The 16,500-nt window shown below is 48.9% G+C and overlaps 2 protein-coding genes across 2 annotated transcripts in view; one reads left to right on the top strand and one right to left on the bottom strand.

The window, feature by feature from the left end:
- Positions 1–16,500, bottom strand: part of LOC120951141 (autophagy-related protein 16-1) — a 248,691-nt gene that overhangs the window by 183,535 nt on the left and 48,656 nt on the right. The gene's annotated exons all lie outside the window — the stretch shown is intronic.
- The window catches only part of LOC120951140 (uncharacterized), a 92,985-nt gene that overhangs the window by 29,595 nt on the left and 46,890 nt on the right, over positions 1–16,500 (top strand). Inside the window, exon 3 of the mRNA XM_040369683.2 lies at positions 14,299–14,321. The gene's annotated coding sequence lies outside the window, so the exon portion shown is untranslated. The remainder of the gene's footprint in view (positions 1–14,298; positions 14,322–16,500) is intronic.

Raw genomic sequence — 16,500 nt, 5'->3', positions numbered from 1 at the left:
ATAAACACACAGCCAGACTCGCTCTCCCTTTGCCTCGTGTTGGGTTTTCGTCGCTGCCGGCCATTTAGACTTGTCGCGCTGGTCATCTTCCAACCAGCTCGCTCGGAATAACGGTAACAATGTGATAATGGTAATGCTGAGTGCTCCTAATGCATTTTTCGGTACCGTACACTCTTCCCAAAGCTCTTACCGTTCTTTCTCCCCTCTCCGCTCAACTACCATCCATTGGGAAAATCGTGTGAATCGCAGGCCCCTACAATCGGCAGCCCGTCATCGGCGTGGCGTGCTTGAAGCTAATTTGCGCTCTCTACCACACAAAACCCCGACAAAACCCTCCCCAAACCGCGGAACAATAAGGGCTCGATCGCTGGCTGACCACACAGGCAGTCCCAGGGGCGCACACAGTTGGGTCTGCGTGTCAGTTGGTCATTGGCAAGCTTTTGCACGACACACCAACAAGCCTGCGCGTCCGCTGCTACAGGTTTGGGCACATTACACGCAGCCACAACGGTGTAATGTGAAGGAAAAAACATGCCATTTAACAATAACTAATCGATTACGCATGACCAGCCAGACGTTCTCGGCTAGTGGCCAGTGGCAAGAGCAGGAAGGGAAGGAAGTACACTCAATTCTTCGTCGCACGCTTCCCTCACACTACCCCATTTTAACCGAATCGAACACGTGGAAAGGTTGTGTTTTGCCAAAGCACCGTTACTGGCGATGCTGTACGGGCGGGGGGGGGGGGGGGGAGGGAGCTTTAAAGAGGAATAAGCTCAATGTTCCGCATTTTAATTGCTCAGCCCAGGCCCTAACAGTTGCATCGACAAACTGACAAAAAAATGGTTGCGTTCAATTCGAGCTTGACCCGATTCAATCCGAGTTCATTCTACCCCGTTAGCTCGGTTCGTCTCGTGCTGCGTGACATCTGGACGGTGCAGTTTTAGCTGAGACAGCATAGAATAAGGGGAGGAGGACTTCGTCCGAGTCTTCCTAATTAAACGGTTCGCTCATGCGTACCATTTTGCGCTTCTCCGCGCGTTTTACCTCACCCTTAAAGCAGGAAGTGCTGCTACTGCTGCTGGTCGCGGACATCTTCATGGTTGTACATAGGATCGTTCTAGTTTTTTTTCTTCTTCTCTTTGGGTTTGGGTTGGTCAGCTAGGGGGAAAAACGTCACAAAATGAAGCATGACATAAAAATGTACCGCTATTTATAGTAACCGGCGAGCCGGTGCGTTGTTCTCGCGTACCGTTCTCGATGCTTTCTCCAGCCATGGAGCAGCAGCATCAAACACCGTGCCACGAGAGCAAAAGTTCTACGAACTTTCCTTTTCGAACCCCGAAGCTCGATAAAAAATGAAACCTAGCGAGGAAAAGAACCTACCGTTACGGCCCCTCATATCGCGCTGTGTTCATCGAGATGAGGCTGTTTGAGATGAGGTTGAGCAGCGAACCCGTGGGACGCTTAATTAGTGACAGAATGGAAGCAGTTTTGTCTTTGTGTTAATGTTTATGTGTGTGTGTTGATATAAGCTTTTAATGCGGCTTTTGCTACCGTAACATTAAGGGTAACCCGAACCCAGCGATGTGGCATTGAGATTATCGTTGTGATTAGCTCGGCCAGATAAGCGACGAACCTCCGTCGCACAAGAACAAGAAACAGTTACAAAAGGGTGGTAGTAAGCCGATTTGCTTCCAGCTTCCAGTGTGTTTTTCGTTCTGTTCCGCCAGCCATGATCGTTTTACATTCCAAACGGGTTGCGGTAGAAGAAGCCGGCAGCATGTCCCGGAATCCAACGTGGTCGGCGGCTCGCCCAACTGAGCAGCAAACACCGGCCGGAGCGGCTAGTAATCTTCCGAAATTGAACCATTGATTGTGTGAAGTTAATTTACGGCTCAACCCTTACCAACGCTAACAGAACTACGAGACTTTTAGAGGGCAAAGTGTGGTACGAGGGGCGGGGTTTGCGCAAAAGATAAGCAAAACTAATTATGGTAAAAATTGAACCCTACTATCGACGCCTGAATACGCTTTCGAAATACGAATAATACCGTGCGGAATACATTGCAGACGCTCTATTCACAAGCAAACAAAAAAAAAACCATGTGAAGAACTCACACCCTATTACCATCATTTCGGTTCTTTGCCCCACGGGCTGGTTGATTTTTGCCCCCTTCGCTGCGTGTGGCGGGGCGTGCGGTTACTGCGGCGTGGGAAATGGTACGCAAGAAAGCGAGCGAAAGAACGGCGGTCGGCCAATAGATAACTTTCTTCGGCCCGCGGCCACACATTCGGAGAAAATGGGAGAAATGGGGGAAGAAATACAAGTTGGCGAATACAAAAAAAGGCAACACCGCACCGATCCGTCCTGGGGGAGATGGATTGGATTTGTTTGTTCACGTCATCACCCGGTGCTCGTCGCGCCAAAAAAAAAGGAACAGAAAAAAAGAAGCAAGATGTTTTAATTTCATTCTGCCAGGCACCACGACACGTGGTGCGCCTGGTACCGCTGGCTGGCGGGCAGCAGCATGAACCGCGTAAACCAGACGCCACGGGAGCACGGACGGGGGGGGGGGGGCTTGCAAACTTTTATTTTGTGTTTTTTCATGTTCCATTTCACTGGCCTAACCATAATTCAATCATAATTGCACACTACCCGATTCGTGCCGGCACGCAGTTGCGATGGGTTGCGCGATTCGCGGTTCGATTGCGATCCGACAGAATAGAATGCGCTGAAAAAAAAAAGTGCTTCTTGGTGCTATCACTGATCGCGAATCACACACACACACACCCAGCTGACCCGAAGCTCCCGTTAGCTGGTTTTGCAGCGATGCTAGGCAACAACATCTGTCTACGGCCAACGCCTCCTGCAATGCCCGTGCATCGATAGCAGCAACAGCAGCAGGAAGGCGCTCGAGCACCCGACTTTGACCCCGTTTCACCCCTGGTGGGGTAATTTAATTTACACCACACGCCTCGTGTACGCGGGCGCTTATCGTTTGCGTACCAGAACGTTGGATTGTTGAAGTCGCTCGGGAATGTTTGATGAGTTCGAAACGAAAAACAAAAACACCCGAGCAGGAAGAAAAAGGCGTTACAACAAATTATGCTGCGCTCCTCGCTGGTGTGTACGCGGGTGTGTACCACGACGCACACCGAGCACAATTTATTGCTTCTGCCCGACGCCCTGCTAGGTGTGCAACTCTCCCTGGAGCGCGGCCGCGCCGGAGTGTGTACGGGTAAAAATTCCACCACCACACAAATTGGTAGCTTTCGGGTGAAAAGCCAGGAAAACCATCAACCAATGTTTTCGTTTCCAATCCCACCCCCGCACACACACATACACACACACACACACATCAAACGCGGCGCGCGGCTGACTGTTTTGATGGAGGTGTGCGATCTGATAAGAGAAAGACCGCGGCACGATGATGCTGATGATGATGATGCACGTTGATCTACTTCCCGAGGGCGGATTCGGGTAATTTGGGTCCCAAACTATGCTCATTTTTTTACACCCTCCAAACACGCCGGGCATTGCATGCATAAATTGCGCTCCAGATTGATTGTTATTAATTTGCAAACGGCACAGCTACATGCCGGCTGAAGGGTAGGTGTATATGTGCAGCGGACGCATTGAATGCACTGCGGGGGCGCAGTGAGTGGGGCAACAAAAAAAAAACACAAGCGAAGCAGGCATGTGAAACAAGTTGTTTGCCTAGTTATTTCGCGCAGACTGCACCCGAAGCGGGTGTTCTACTTCAACTGCTTGTGTCGGCTGCTACTTCCCGATGTTGCCGGAATAATCGAGAGACGGGCGCGTATCCCGCGCGATGGGCGATAATCAACGCCCGCCGGTCGTTGATTCTGGTTTCTGGCCGGTGCTAGGCACTAGCGCAGAACCTGTGAGTGTCCGAGATACGAAACCCCACTGGCGCACGGGAATGTAGGTTAAGCGCGCGCGTAACCGGCCAATGTGTGTAGGAGGTACCGTTTTTTTTTTGGTCTGTGTTTCGGATCCGGCGCAGCAGTGCTTTTAGTTTTCGCTATCTCTAGTTTCCATCAGCTTTGGGCAGCGGTGTTTCAGCGAATGGCCAACTTTGAGAGCATGGGACATTCTTGTGAAAACGCATCGGATGCATTGGATGTTTGGTTGGGTTGCGTTTTTGGTGGTGGCACGACGATCGAAACGGATCGAATCCGATGGTCGTACGTTTTGTGCGCTTTTACCGCAGCGACGCGGCAACACGCACCGATAAATCAACTCAATTGGGGACATTGCGTTTGAACGGGCGAATGTTTAATGTGCGCACAAAAACGCACACCCTTGAAGCGCAAGCATCTATCTTTGGTGCAGTAGGGACGACACGCACAGTGCAACCCGGTTTCGGTCGGTAGGTTTTGAGAAACACACCAACCTGGCAACTTGTCTGCTCCCTGCCGAAGTAACTGTAAATTCGCGCACACGTGTTCGCAGGCCACCACGCACATTGTGTATCGCAAAGAAAATGCCATCTCACGGCCGTGTGTGCCGAGCAGAGTGAGAGAAACACCGACGGGCAAGAACCTGCATCAGGAAGGATGGCCAAAAAAGTGGTTTCGACAAGTGGGAGAAAAATGGTAATAAAATCAGAAGAGAAGTTTCGGACTTTTTTCACTTCTTCTTTCCATCAAACTCCATCCAAAGACGACGGTACGAACGGTGAAATGTGAATGTGCGAATTTTTAACAGCAATATATCAAACACAATCATTCCGTCCACGTACGAAGCACGGAATGGAGAGAGTGGCATGATTACAAGAAGACAACAGAGCGTTCTTCCCTCCGCGTGAATTTGGTTCACATTCGCATGCTTTAATATCAATTGGCAACAAAAGATTTGACACCTTCAAAAGCAACCAGGCGAGGAACCTCAATCAATGTGTCCAAAAATAGTCCAACGCGTCCCAATCAATGGTGCTTTTCCTGCGTGGCACAAATATCCTCGGGGTGAGAAAAAAAAACAACAACTGCAACAAATACACACACAGACACATTAAGTTGCGAAACGTATCGCCCATTGACCCGTTTCTTCGCTAACGATCTCACGCGTTCGTGCGAATCGATGCGCCGGGCCGGGGAAAAGTAAACAACAACAAAAAAATAATCAGTTCAACACCATAAAAAACGCCCTTACCAGCAGCCAATCGGTTCGGTTGCAGCGGAAGTCCGCCCAATCACCTGGATGCGTTACACATTGTCACAGAGCGCGGGAAGCGAGTGAACCAATCGAGGAAGCAACCACCACGGCAGGGGTGAGCAAAGGGAGGCATGTGTAAAGCGAGGGAGAAAAGTTTAATCAGATCAATATAAATCTCGTCAACTCCCGCGGCAACTCCCCTCCCCTTTTATAATGCTGAAAAACAATCCAGTTCTACACAATCAGCGACGAAGATAATGTCTTTTTTCCGAAGGGGGAAAAGATAGTTTTTCCCCCCGTGCTCCAATTAACCTGATTTTGTTATGCCGCTCCCTTTCCCCCATTCCCAATGACCTAACCCATCCACCCACTCTGTCTTGCTGGACTGTTTACTGTCGAGCAATCTCCCCCACTGTCTGTTGTCTCATCGCAGCACCCGCAAAACCCGATTGACCGCAATTTATCCGTAGTTCAATCGTCAAAATAGACGAGATCGGAGAACGATTCAGAAAACCGTCACGGTATGTTGGTTCACCTGTCCCGCGCGCAGCAAGACAGACGGTGAAATAGAGGCCAGGGAAGGTTTGCCTGTCGGTCACCGATCATCCCCGGGTCGGCTGGTGACAACGATCAACGAGAAATTGATCGTTTCCGTAGCGGGACGGTACCTGAACTTAGCAGCCAGAGCACGTCTCTCCCGGGGAAAGAGACCGCAGGGAGCCTAGATACATTAAACGAACGATGTGAAAGTAGTAAATTCTTTTAAGCGAAAACTTTCGATTACAATGCGTCACGATGCGTGATGATGAGGAGTATTTGTGAAGGGGGTAAATACCTCCTTGCAATGAGGTATTGAAAATGTCTTGCATCATTTATTCTTCCGATCGAGCTTCCATTCTGCTGAGCGACATCAACACGTCTATCCTTATCCCTATCCCTATTATAAATCCTTCAATGCAAACCCTCAGTACACGTCCGATCTATCGCCTAGCACAGGAAGAGTTATGTTTTGACGTAAAATTCTAGCGTCAATCAAAAACCACGGCCCATTTCCACCCACCGCCTCGGCTCATTCACACGAGCAAGCGACGAACCCGTGATCTCTGGTTAATCGCTTTTAACCGAAGGTTAACGCGTTCGCGCTCTTCCCTTTTGGTGCCATCATCGTCCGACATGCAACACCGATCGACCCTGCGGGAAAGTGCACCATCAGGAGCAGCAACAGCAGCATGAGATGTGCGTGCCATGTAAAGCGTACCCGGTTGAGCTTTATTTGCATTTAATTAAACGCCTGCCAAGTACCTCCCCCACTGTGCGAATCGGTGGGAAGTTTTGTGCACGGTGCAGCGCGTGTGTGAATATAAAGATTTGCTGCACGAGCTCGATTTGATTGACCGATGCCAGCCAGCAGCAGCAGCAGCTAGTGTAATCTTTGAAAATGAACGAAGGGGGAGCAAACATAAAACATGGCAAGTGTGAAATCGGGGATTATACCGACACCAAGACGCAATGCGTGCGTGCTATAATTATTCGTGCCGATCGCGATCGCTGCCGGTCACCTTACCATGTCGGCGCAGAAAAGGTCAGCGACAGTGGGAGACGATCGGGACACGCCGGGATAGAATGTGCATGCCCACAAACGCTCCGGGTGAAAATCGCACCCATCGCATGCATGTCACGCATCTTTCTACCACCTTTATGTCCGAGCTTGAACCATACACAACCCTCGGCGTCCCGACCGCACACCGTATCGCGGGAAACGAGGAATAGAAATGGTCGCGTTTTTTTATTCCTTTTTTTCTCAATTTAATTATAACGTATCACGAGTTCTTGGAAATTCTTCACCGACCAGCAACAGACACGTTTCGAAGCATTGCATCGCTAGATTGCAATGGGACGATGATGCATGGATTGCGTAGAAAGGCGCGAACCTGTTCTAGGATGGTTAGCAAAATCAACCACCATCAACCCGTTCTCGGGTACGATTGGAGGGCTAAAAATAGATTCTTTCTCGCTGTGTCGTCATCCGACGCACACTTCCCATTCTCGTCTATATTTGTCACCTGTCAGACCAGCAATGGTTGCTGAATGGTGGGCGAGTACTAGAGAGAAAAAGGGGCCCTTTTTGAAGTTTGTTTTTACACTCCATTGCACAAGGTCCGATGTGTGTAGCCGTTGTGCAGCCTAACCATGGACGACATTAAACGGTCGTGTGCGAAACCCCTAGCCCAGCTCCCGGTTGCCCGGTTGATTGTTTTGCTTTGCTATTTTTATCCTCGCACGTCCTGCTGCTGCCCAACCGGGTCCATCACCCATCCACAACATACAATCGCATACGATCGCATCAATCCGGTTCCCCACAGTGGAAAACAACAGTGGAACGCCGCGAAATTCTCGCACCACGCACTGCCAAAGCCGCACTGCCGACCACCTGCACCTGGATCGAGAGTACTGAGTGAGCCTGCAGCAAGGCTACGGCTAAAACCATCCCGATGACAGATGCGCTTGGCAAATTGATTCCTGCTGGCCCCAACGGCCAAATAGGTGGCCGCAAATAAGCGGGCACCACATAAAATTAGCACAGAACAGATGTGGCCGAGTGTGGTCCGGGGTTAACCCCCGGTGGCAACCCAACCTTGCTTCGACTGCTAGGAATGTTAATTATTTCAGTAATTCCGATTAATATGACGGCATGTATTGGCATGACAGGGCCGGGGCAGTGGACTGTCCAACCCGACTGTCAAAGTTCGTGCAGCTATTCGAAGCCATAAAACAACAATTAGCACCGACTGTCACGGTTGGTGGTCGGCCGCGACGCGCCTCCACGAGCAGCAGACAGCCACCTGCAACGCTCGCCGAGGAAATGTACACCATAAGAGATTTAATTAGCACCAGCAGTGTGCTTAACCTTGAACCAGGCAGATGCACAATGCAACATCATCCGCGAGGTTCATCACAAAAAAGAAGAGGGGAATAAACATCACCAACGGTCGCATCTTTCATGATTGTACCCGCAAGGACTTTTGGACGTACCATTGGAGGACACGGGCCAACCACCACCATCTGGGCACAATTATATGCGTTTTTGTTTGTTTGCAAACCACTTTTGTACCGTGTCAGTGTGTTCGGAGCAGTGCATTTCCTACGTGTAATGACCTTTTACCATGTCCTTGAGAACGTTTGGAAGGAAAAGCGAACATGGGGCATGGGAGGGGGTAGAGACATGATTAGAGGGCTCGGGATCGTTCCTGGCGCCGCGATTGCTTCCGTTGACCCACTTTCCCCGAGCGCGATCCCATCCACCCATTAGATCGCATCAACTACTGTCAAAGCAAGCTGGCATGACTGATGTTTGCAAAGTGGAATGTATGTTTACCTTAGCAAGCAGATATGGGCAACCACAGGGAGATTGGTTAGGCGTACGCCCTTTTCTCTCCACTAATTGCATAAATTAATCACCGATAGTTAGGTCAGGAAAATATGCACAGTCCCATTTGAGTGTGTGTTACCCCGCCTGCTTCCCAGGGGATGGGGCTATTGGTGTACTTGGTCAAAGGGTTTCCGTATTAATTAGTTATAATTTATATTTTACACCAGCTCATGCAGTGAACGAGCAGATTAATGCTTTTCCGGTGCGAGTTTATGTGGGGCACCGGTTTCGCTAAAGAAAGTACGGTTGATCATAGGGAGAATATTAATGGTTAATTTTAGTGATTTAAATGCAACTGCAAACAGGAAGAGGGCCAACGAGACATCTTTTTTTTGCTATTCATGTTGAACGATGTATAATATTTTGTTTTTTTTTTTTTCTGCAATGCAACATAACAATCCATAAATGACACACTGTTGATGTAGGAAACAAAACAACATTGCAATTACAATTCAGCCGTGTAACGGATTCTAAGCATCATCGCAGAAAAAGGGAGAACGAAACAGAGAAGGGCAAATCATTCTTTTGCGAAAGCCTCTCGGGACGTCTTCACACTGTATAGAGTTGCACACAAACAACAAGCGTTCGTTTTAATTCGATCATTGAATAATTATACCAATTCAACACCCTTCGCCCATTAGCATGCCAATTGAATTGCGAATTGCCGGAACGGTAAAATAGTAATAGTAATTGCCACGCGTCCCACCGACACCGGCCAACAGAACACACCTGCAAGCACACGGGGAGAGGGAAGTATGATTTGCACCGTTAGCTAAGAAGTGACGTAGTTAGAGGCGGCCCACTATCTTTCTGTGCTTTCTCCCAGAACCGTGTGTCGGTGGGATCCTTTCCTTTGTTTTTGATCGAGCACCGGTTTCCCAAATTGGGCGATTGGGAAGCCGGAGGTGCACAACCTACCGATGAAACGGACCATTCATCAAGCAGTACCCGATAACCGTACCGATACCGTATCCGCTGAATAGAAGGAGCAAGATTTCAACACTCTTACGCTTAAACAAAGCTAACAGCAACTTTAGCAAAAACCCCTGTCATTAGCAGGGAAGGCCGCTCGCGCAGCGTTTTAAGTTGCACCGTTCGAGGCGACCTCCAATCTTAAACGCAGAAGGAAATGGGAAAAAAACTTCTTCTGGAAGTGTTACAGCCACCGAGGAGAGAGTCCAAGCAGTTCCAAGTGGATGAACTGGTGGATATTCGATTCGAGGCATAACGGTCTCAATGTGCGGAACGAGAAATTTGATTACAGATTACAGCGACTTCAGCACTCCCCACGACGTTGTGCGTGGAGATCGAATAGTACGACCAATCATCGCTAAAGCAGTCAAAGAAGTACACTAAAACAAATAACTCCCGAGATAAAGGTTTCGAGAGTTGCTTCCTCTACGATCGAACTTCTTGCTGATACGACACAGCGCATCGGAAAGAAACGAGTCTTTCGAACGCTTTCTTTCGCTCACCGAGCAACAAAACCCGCGCCGTGGACATGATCGAACCCACCGGTAATTATGCCTTTCGATAGCCCGATCAAAACAACCCTGCCCATTTTGCTGTCGAAATGGACAAACGAACACAACGAGACAACAGGCCAGATATGTGCTTGGGGGGGGGGGGGGGGGGGGGAACTGGAATCCCACACTATTCCCCCCCACAGCATACAATGTTGCCTGGGAGAGTTTTTTGCCTCTGTGACGAATGCCATCACCAAGCTTGTTTCTCATCAAAACAGTTCGGTTTGGTTTGCTACACCGGGGCGCCGCCGGTATCTTCGTATCGCCCGCCCGGTTAGCAGCATGAGGAGCATGAGGAGATCTCCAGTCTAAGGTGCAATTAAAATTCTTCCTCCTTCCGCACTTCCGCAAACGCTACTAACGGCAGTTCCGAGGGCAGCAGCAGCAGTAGCAGCAGCAAAAACACAGCCGCAACAAACTAATCTTCATTGAGATGCTGTCTTACACCCCGGGTTTCGGTTGGCAGATATGACAAATGCAATGTTGCTTGTTTGCCGTTTGCTATGCCAATTCTTCTGCATCCATTTACACGGCTTCACAGCACGGATATTAAAGGCCGGGGCATACTTCACATGTGAACGTTTCCGCGCCATAGGAATGCAGCATCGCAGTTGTTAATTGCTTCAGAAACAGTGCGCGAATAGGAATGGTCTAGTTCCGTGCATGAAACATTGTTTCTTAAGCGTACGCCCTCCCGCCCAGAAGCACGAAAAGCTGTTCGCTCTCTTAAGGCCCCCCCCTATCTCTTCGCAATCCATCGCTTGCGAAGACATTGTTGTGCTATCAGCGTTTCGCAGCAGGGAATGCACACTCTCATGGGGGAGAGAGCCTGCGAACCATGCGACTATCATAAACAAGTCGCGCGGATGGTCTATCCAGTACCCAAGTCAGGAAGCTGCACACACACACACACACACATTGGCATTTAGGGGAAAAGGGCAAACGGTTGGCAGCGTAGCAACGTTTGCTTCATTTACGTGCCATCTGTGTGTTACAATCGGAAAAGACTCCCCCAGCAGGAGGATGCATATTTCGATCTTCAATGCTTCCTTACCATTTCCTGGCAAACACAATTGCACCGGAGCACCGTTTTAGGCGCGGGTCGGGATCTGAATCGGAAGACACACACACACACAGTTGAATGTGTTTAAAATTTTAGCATAATCGTGCCGGTGGTTGAAACACTCAGTGAGGCAGCTCTCCCTCTGACCGGGTGACATTTTCATCAATGGGAAAGCGGTAGCCCGCTCGATGTGCCCGATTACCATAAGGGCCGCTACTGACGCTATGACCTGCCCTCGCGCACACGATAATGATGACAACGATGCCAGCTGATATCGCAGGAACTGCAAAAAGCAAACAAACCGCGGATAAGGTGTCCCGAAGCCAAAGCACCAAACGCACACACGGGGGCGCGGGTGACTCATGCTAGAGCTAGCTCGTGACTGACCAATTCCCGAACGATCGACCGCATCGGGATGGGGCACAGGATGGGACTTTCGCGTGAGAAAGTCGTTGCACGTTGGACCCAATGGCGCACCGACCGTCCACTAAATCGAACGTGCCGCCACAAACGCGACGACAAACGCTGGCAGGAGAAAAACCCCGCTAGCTTCTATGAACTGTTTCAACAGTTGTTTCCCTTTGTACATCCCCCGGATTGCGGTTTGGTTGCAGGAATTTGCAGCACATGCACACAACAATTGACCACCCGTTTACCTAAGCAATAGGAAAACCAACAAAAAAAAAAAATGCTATCAAACCCCAGCCACCCATTTGCACATTATTTTCACTGTCCGCAACAGATAAAACCGCAATGAAAGTTATGGCGCTCGCAGCGTCCGCCAGAATCGTAGCGGAAGGAGAAAGTCTTCGGCCACAGTGGGTGTCCACAGCCCGGACCGATTTCTCGCGTGCTTGGCAGTAGGCAAGAAAAAGCCTCTCCAATCATCAGTAAGCAACAAAAAGACGATCAATAAACAATCCGCATCGATGCATCGGTGCAGCATCTTCTCGGAGGCATAAGGGAAAAAAAAGTCGTACCACCGGAGGGTTTTTCTATATTGCTGTCTGTTAACAAACGAGTTTTCCACTTCCCGAGCAACACACATAATTCATACCACGTACCAAAAGGGTTGCAATATTTTTATTGCAGCTGTCCAAGCGGAAGCCAACGGGAACCCCTCCTGGCAAGATTGACTAATTAAATTACCGACTAAATTAATCAAAACACAGCGATGCAACGGCTGCATCGTTTAAAAGAGACATCATAATCAAACTGGACAGCGAGCAAAAGGGAACGGTTGGGCGGCAAGCGAGATTCTATGGCAAGAAGCACTTACTTCCTGCTAGCCCACAACCCTCGTCTTTCCAGTGGTAATACTACGTTTACATGACAGATTTATTATGATACATCGTCACTCCACCACACGCGTGTGTGTGTGTGCGTTTGTGAATGCGGCTGATCTAGAATCAGGAGCTCGTAAATTCTGCTCGCATCGTTTCCTTGCAGAGCGGGTGCAGTTCTTCCGCCCCTATCATTTGTTACAAAACTCTGCGCTACCTGGCCAGTCCTCTTCTGGAACGGACTCCGAACGCGTGTGCATAGTAATCTGAACCTTCCTTTTCGAATTGGAAAGGCGATCTGATCGGATCTGGCAGCGGATGATCCGTAAGCTGATAGGTTTTTGCTCCGGAAGGAACACGCAAGAACCTCCACGCATGGAGCATTATATGTATGATAGCATCCAGCTAATAATAGCGCAGAACAGAAGCTACAACGGGCAGAACCGATTGGGGCAGCGGGAACATAAGTCAAATCGCTCCCGTTCCGCGCAACGGCATCTCGTAGACAAATGTCGGCGCTGCGTTCGCGTAATACGCGACGGAGGCTGCGTATCACCTTAGCGACAAGGGGCGCGAGCGCGCGCACAACGAGGCTTGGAACATTTTAATTAATCCTTTATTTATGTTCTCTGTCACTGACGCTCGGTTTGCCCCCTCGGGCTGCTTCGTTTGAGTGGTCTCAGCCCTATGGTCGGGCAGAGCAGCAAACGATGGAAATAGAAAATGGTGCTGAGATTGAGTCAAAGTGTATGAAGAGAGCATGCGGCAAAAGAGCACGATGCCGGGTGTGTAGATGATGGGTTGACCCCGGGTGTAGGGTAGGCAGCACACGTATGCATCGGGGTTCGCCTTTGCCGATCCGCTCTCATTTACACCGATTCGTTTCGTTAATTGCATGTTAGCCAGTTGCTGCTGTTGAACCAGTTGACCGACTTGCATACGTAAAACCAGCCTCCACTTGTCTGTTGGAGGTGTTTTTTTTTTCATCCCTGTCGGACTCAACCACATATTCGTTTGAGAGTTCATTCTACCGAGCGAACCGACCTTCCCTGCGTGCCCGTGGAGTGCGCCAAAATAATGACCGGATTGGCAATTAAGAACCCACGGCAAAACACAGAGAGAAAGAGAGCGAAAAAGTGCACTTAAACAGAATATTTTGGAGCATTTGGGTTTGGGATAAAGCGGCAAGTGCCCTCAAACGGACGGGTTGGAAATTCGATTCGTTTCGTTAGACTGTTGCCTGTACGCAAAATGAGATTTTTGGCAAAATGAGCATCAAAGCCAAACATTGGGCACACGGGTGAGGTCAATGAAATTGAAACAAGGCTACGGTGGAAAACGTTCTGCATTACACGCGAATCCACCACACACGGGAAGACTGTGCCAAAAGCAGCTCGATCAGTAATTCGTGAGCGTTTACGCACTTGCGAAATTGATTACAAAAGGGGAACCGTTTATTTAGAGACTCTAAATGCATCTCCATCAACCTTCATTATTCTATACCAAGTGCTTACGCAGATACAAGCTTGAGCCGATTTTGAATGTTTGCCTTTAGTTATTTCGGTTAATTTATCTTCAAATTATATTCATTGCAACTTATTTGCAAGCTATAAAAACAATTGGCTAATCCGTTCAGGATTCGAATTGTACTCCATACAAAAAATCCAATCAGAGAATCTAAACAAAACACGTAACAAAAGCATTTTTTAAGATCAGTTAGAGCGCATCAAATCATCAATTAATTCATTACAAAAAGACAAACAGCAGACAAACAAAAACTAATCAAATCTTTCCTTTTTCTTCACTTTCTCTTACAGATTTGATCGAGTTTTTACAACAGGTAAGCAATTGCAATTATTGCAACAGCATTGAAATAAAAATGAAACCGCAAACCTTCGCCGAGGGGGTTCACTGCCCTCTCTCGGAAGCGATCTGGCAATGGCGAAACATTATCTTCACTTTCCATCACTGACGCAGCGAGTTTTCATTTCATTTATTTGTAATGAAAACGAAACGCTTACACAACTGAAGCTATAATTTGCGCAACGCGGAGAGAACGGATGACAACCATTTATACACACACACACACACACACACACACACACACACACACACACACACACACACCGACGACCACGCGGGACACATGTTGACAGAACGGATATTTGTACTGCCTGCGATTGTTGTACCGCAGCCAACATAACGGACCAGAAGTAGGGAAAATTGAACCCAGGAGCACGATCAAAGCTCTAACAAAGAACGCACAGCAACAGTAGGTTTGATGAGCAATCGCACCTCCGCGTCCAGTTGTGACTTCCGGTGGGCCCTGTCCCTGTGGCAGGAAAATCGTGCTGACAGTGCTGGTCGCAAGTTGGACCATTATTGGTTTCGATCCCTTTGGGACGCTCACAATTCAATTACGCCACATTTAATGAGAAGTTTTGTCGGCGGTAATTGTCAGCATCCGCGCACCACGATGCTGCGCGATAAAAAGGGAAACCGGTGATTAAGAAAAGAGCTTTGGAATGTTTTTTTTATATAGAAAAAAAAAACAATTTTCATCTTCACAAGCTAAGATATAGAAAGGAAAAGCCTTCATTTCTCGATTATTGCAACAACAAAAAACTTCCAACCCAGAGATTAAGTTGTTCCCGCAGCTCGAACGACTTTAAATGAAGGGTGCTGCCGCACTGGCGGAAGCTTCTGCCTGCACCGGAAGAACGATAATAATGAATCGCTTTTCGTGTTCGGAACACTCTGAGAACGCGATCCAGTTTCTTCGGTACGCGTATCTTTCGCTGACTGAAGCCATTTCCTCTTCGGAAATGTGCCAAAGTGTGAAGTGTGCAACAAACAAATGACACCCAATCGACTTGACCGAGCTCTGCTGCTGCTGCAAAACCAATGCATCGACAATCCCATTTCCCGGATGGGAAAGACATTGTCCCGTACGCAAAAAACAAAGATATTTCATTTGGGCATCGAAACGAAACATGCGACAGGAAGCGATGCCCTTGTTTTCGGATTGGCAGCATAAAAGCCGCACACAAAATTGTACGCACATTTTATTACGTTCATTGGAGGTGGTAATTTCTCACCTTTCTCCGGTAATCCCGCTGTTTCGATCTGCTCGCATACCACCGCCACCATGGCGGAGTTCATCGATCCGACCAGTAACATTCAGCAAAAATCAAGAAGCTGGAAAAAAGACAGCCTTACGAGAGCACGAGGACGCTCATTAACGCTCACCACCTTCCAAGGCGGCAACAAGTGAACCCAAAAAAAAAGAATTGTGGATGGTTCAGAAATTTTGGACCAATTTCACAGCCAAAACAACGCAACAGAGAAAGCGAGAAGGGCGAGAGGGCGTAAACAGAACGTGCATTTACCCCGTAAAGAACAGATTCCCGCACTGCAGTGGTGTGTAACACGACTTGGCACGCGGAATGTATCCGATGCCTGCCCAGCTACCTCCACCGCGTGTTCGGTGGTGTGTAACGTGGTGGCCGCAACGGATGGATCATTGCCACACCGGTTCGTTACGCTTCATCTCACCCGATCGAACCCCCGATGCCGCAGTACATTCCTGGCCGCAAGGGGAGGGCACTGCCCAGCCGGAGTCACCCGAAAAGGTGCTGACGGGCGATGGTGCCCAAAGCCAAACAGGGATTCCGACCGAGCCTGGGCTTAATAATATTTTTCGGTTGCTCGATTCCGAAATTAGCCGTGGTCAGGGGGGCGGCTTGCCCTTTTTTATTCCCAACACTACACGCCCTCGGCCGCAAGGCGGCAAATCAGAATCAGAACCGCACGTAATTGTAAACTCTCTCTCACACACACACACACACATACTCAGCCCGATCTGCCTTTTTTAATGAGACGAACAAGAACGAAATGATGCGCAGCGCAATGAGACCCTGTTTTGAAGGGAAGCGTTGTTCGGTGCTCCAGAACACCGTAACACATCCATCTTGAGTGCAATGTTTCACGCTGCTTTTTTCCCGCATTTGGGAAGCCCT

Source organism: Anopheles coluzzii, chromosome 2, assembly GCF_943734685.1.
Source record: "Anopheles coluzzii chromosome 2, AcolN3, whole genome shotgun sequence".
Lineage (NCBI taxonomy): Eukaryota > Metazoa > Arthropoda > Insecta > Diptera > Culicidae > Anopheles > Anopheles coluzzii.
This window is presented reverse-complemented; position numbering and strand designations above follow the sequence as displayed.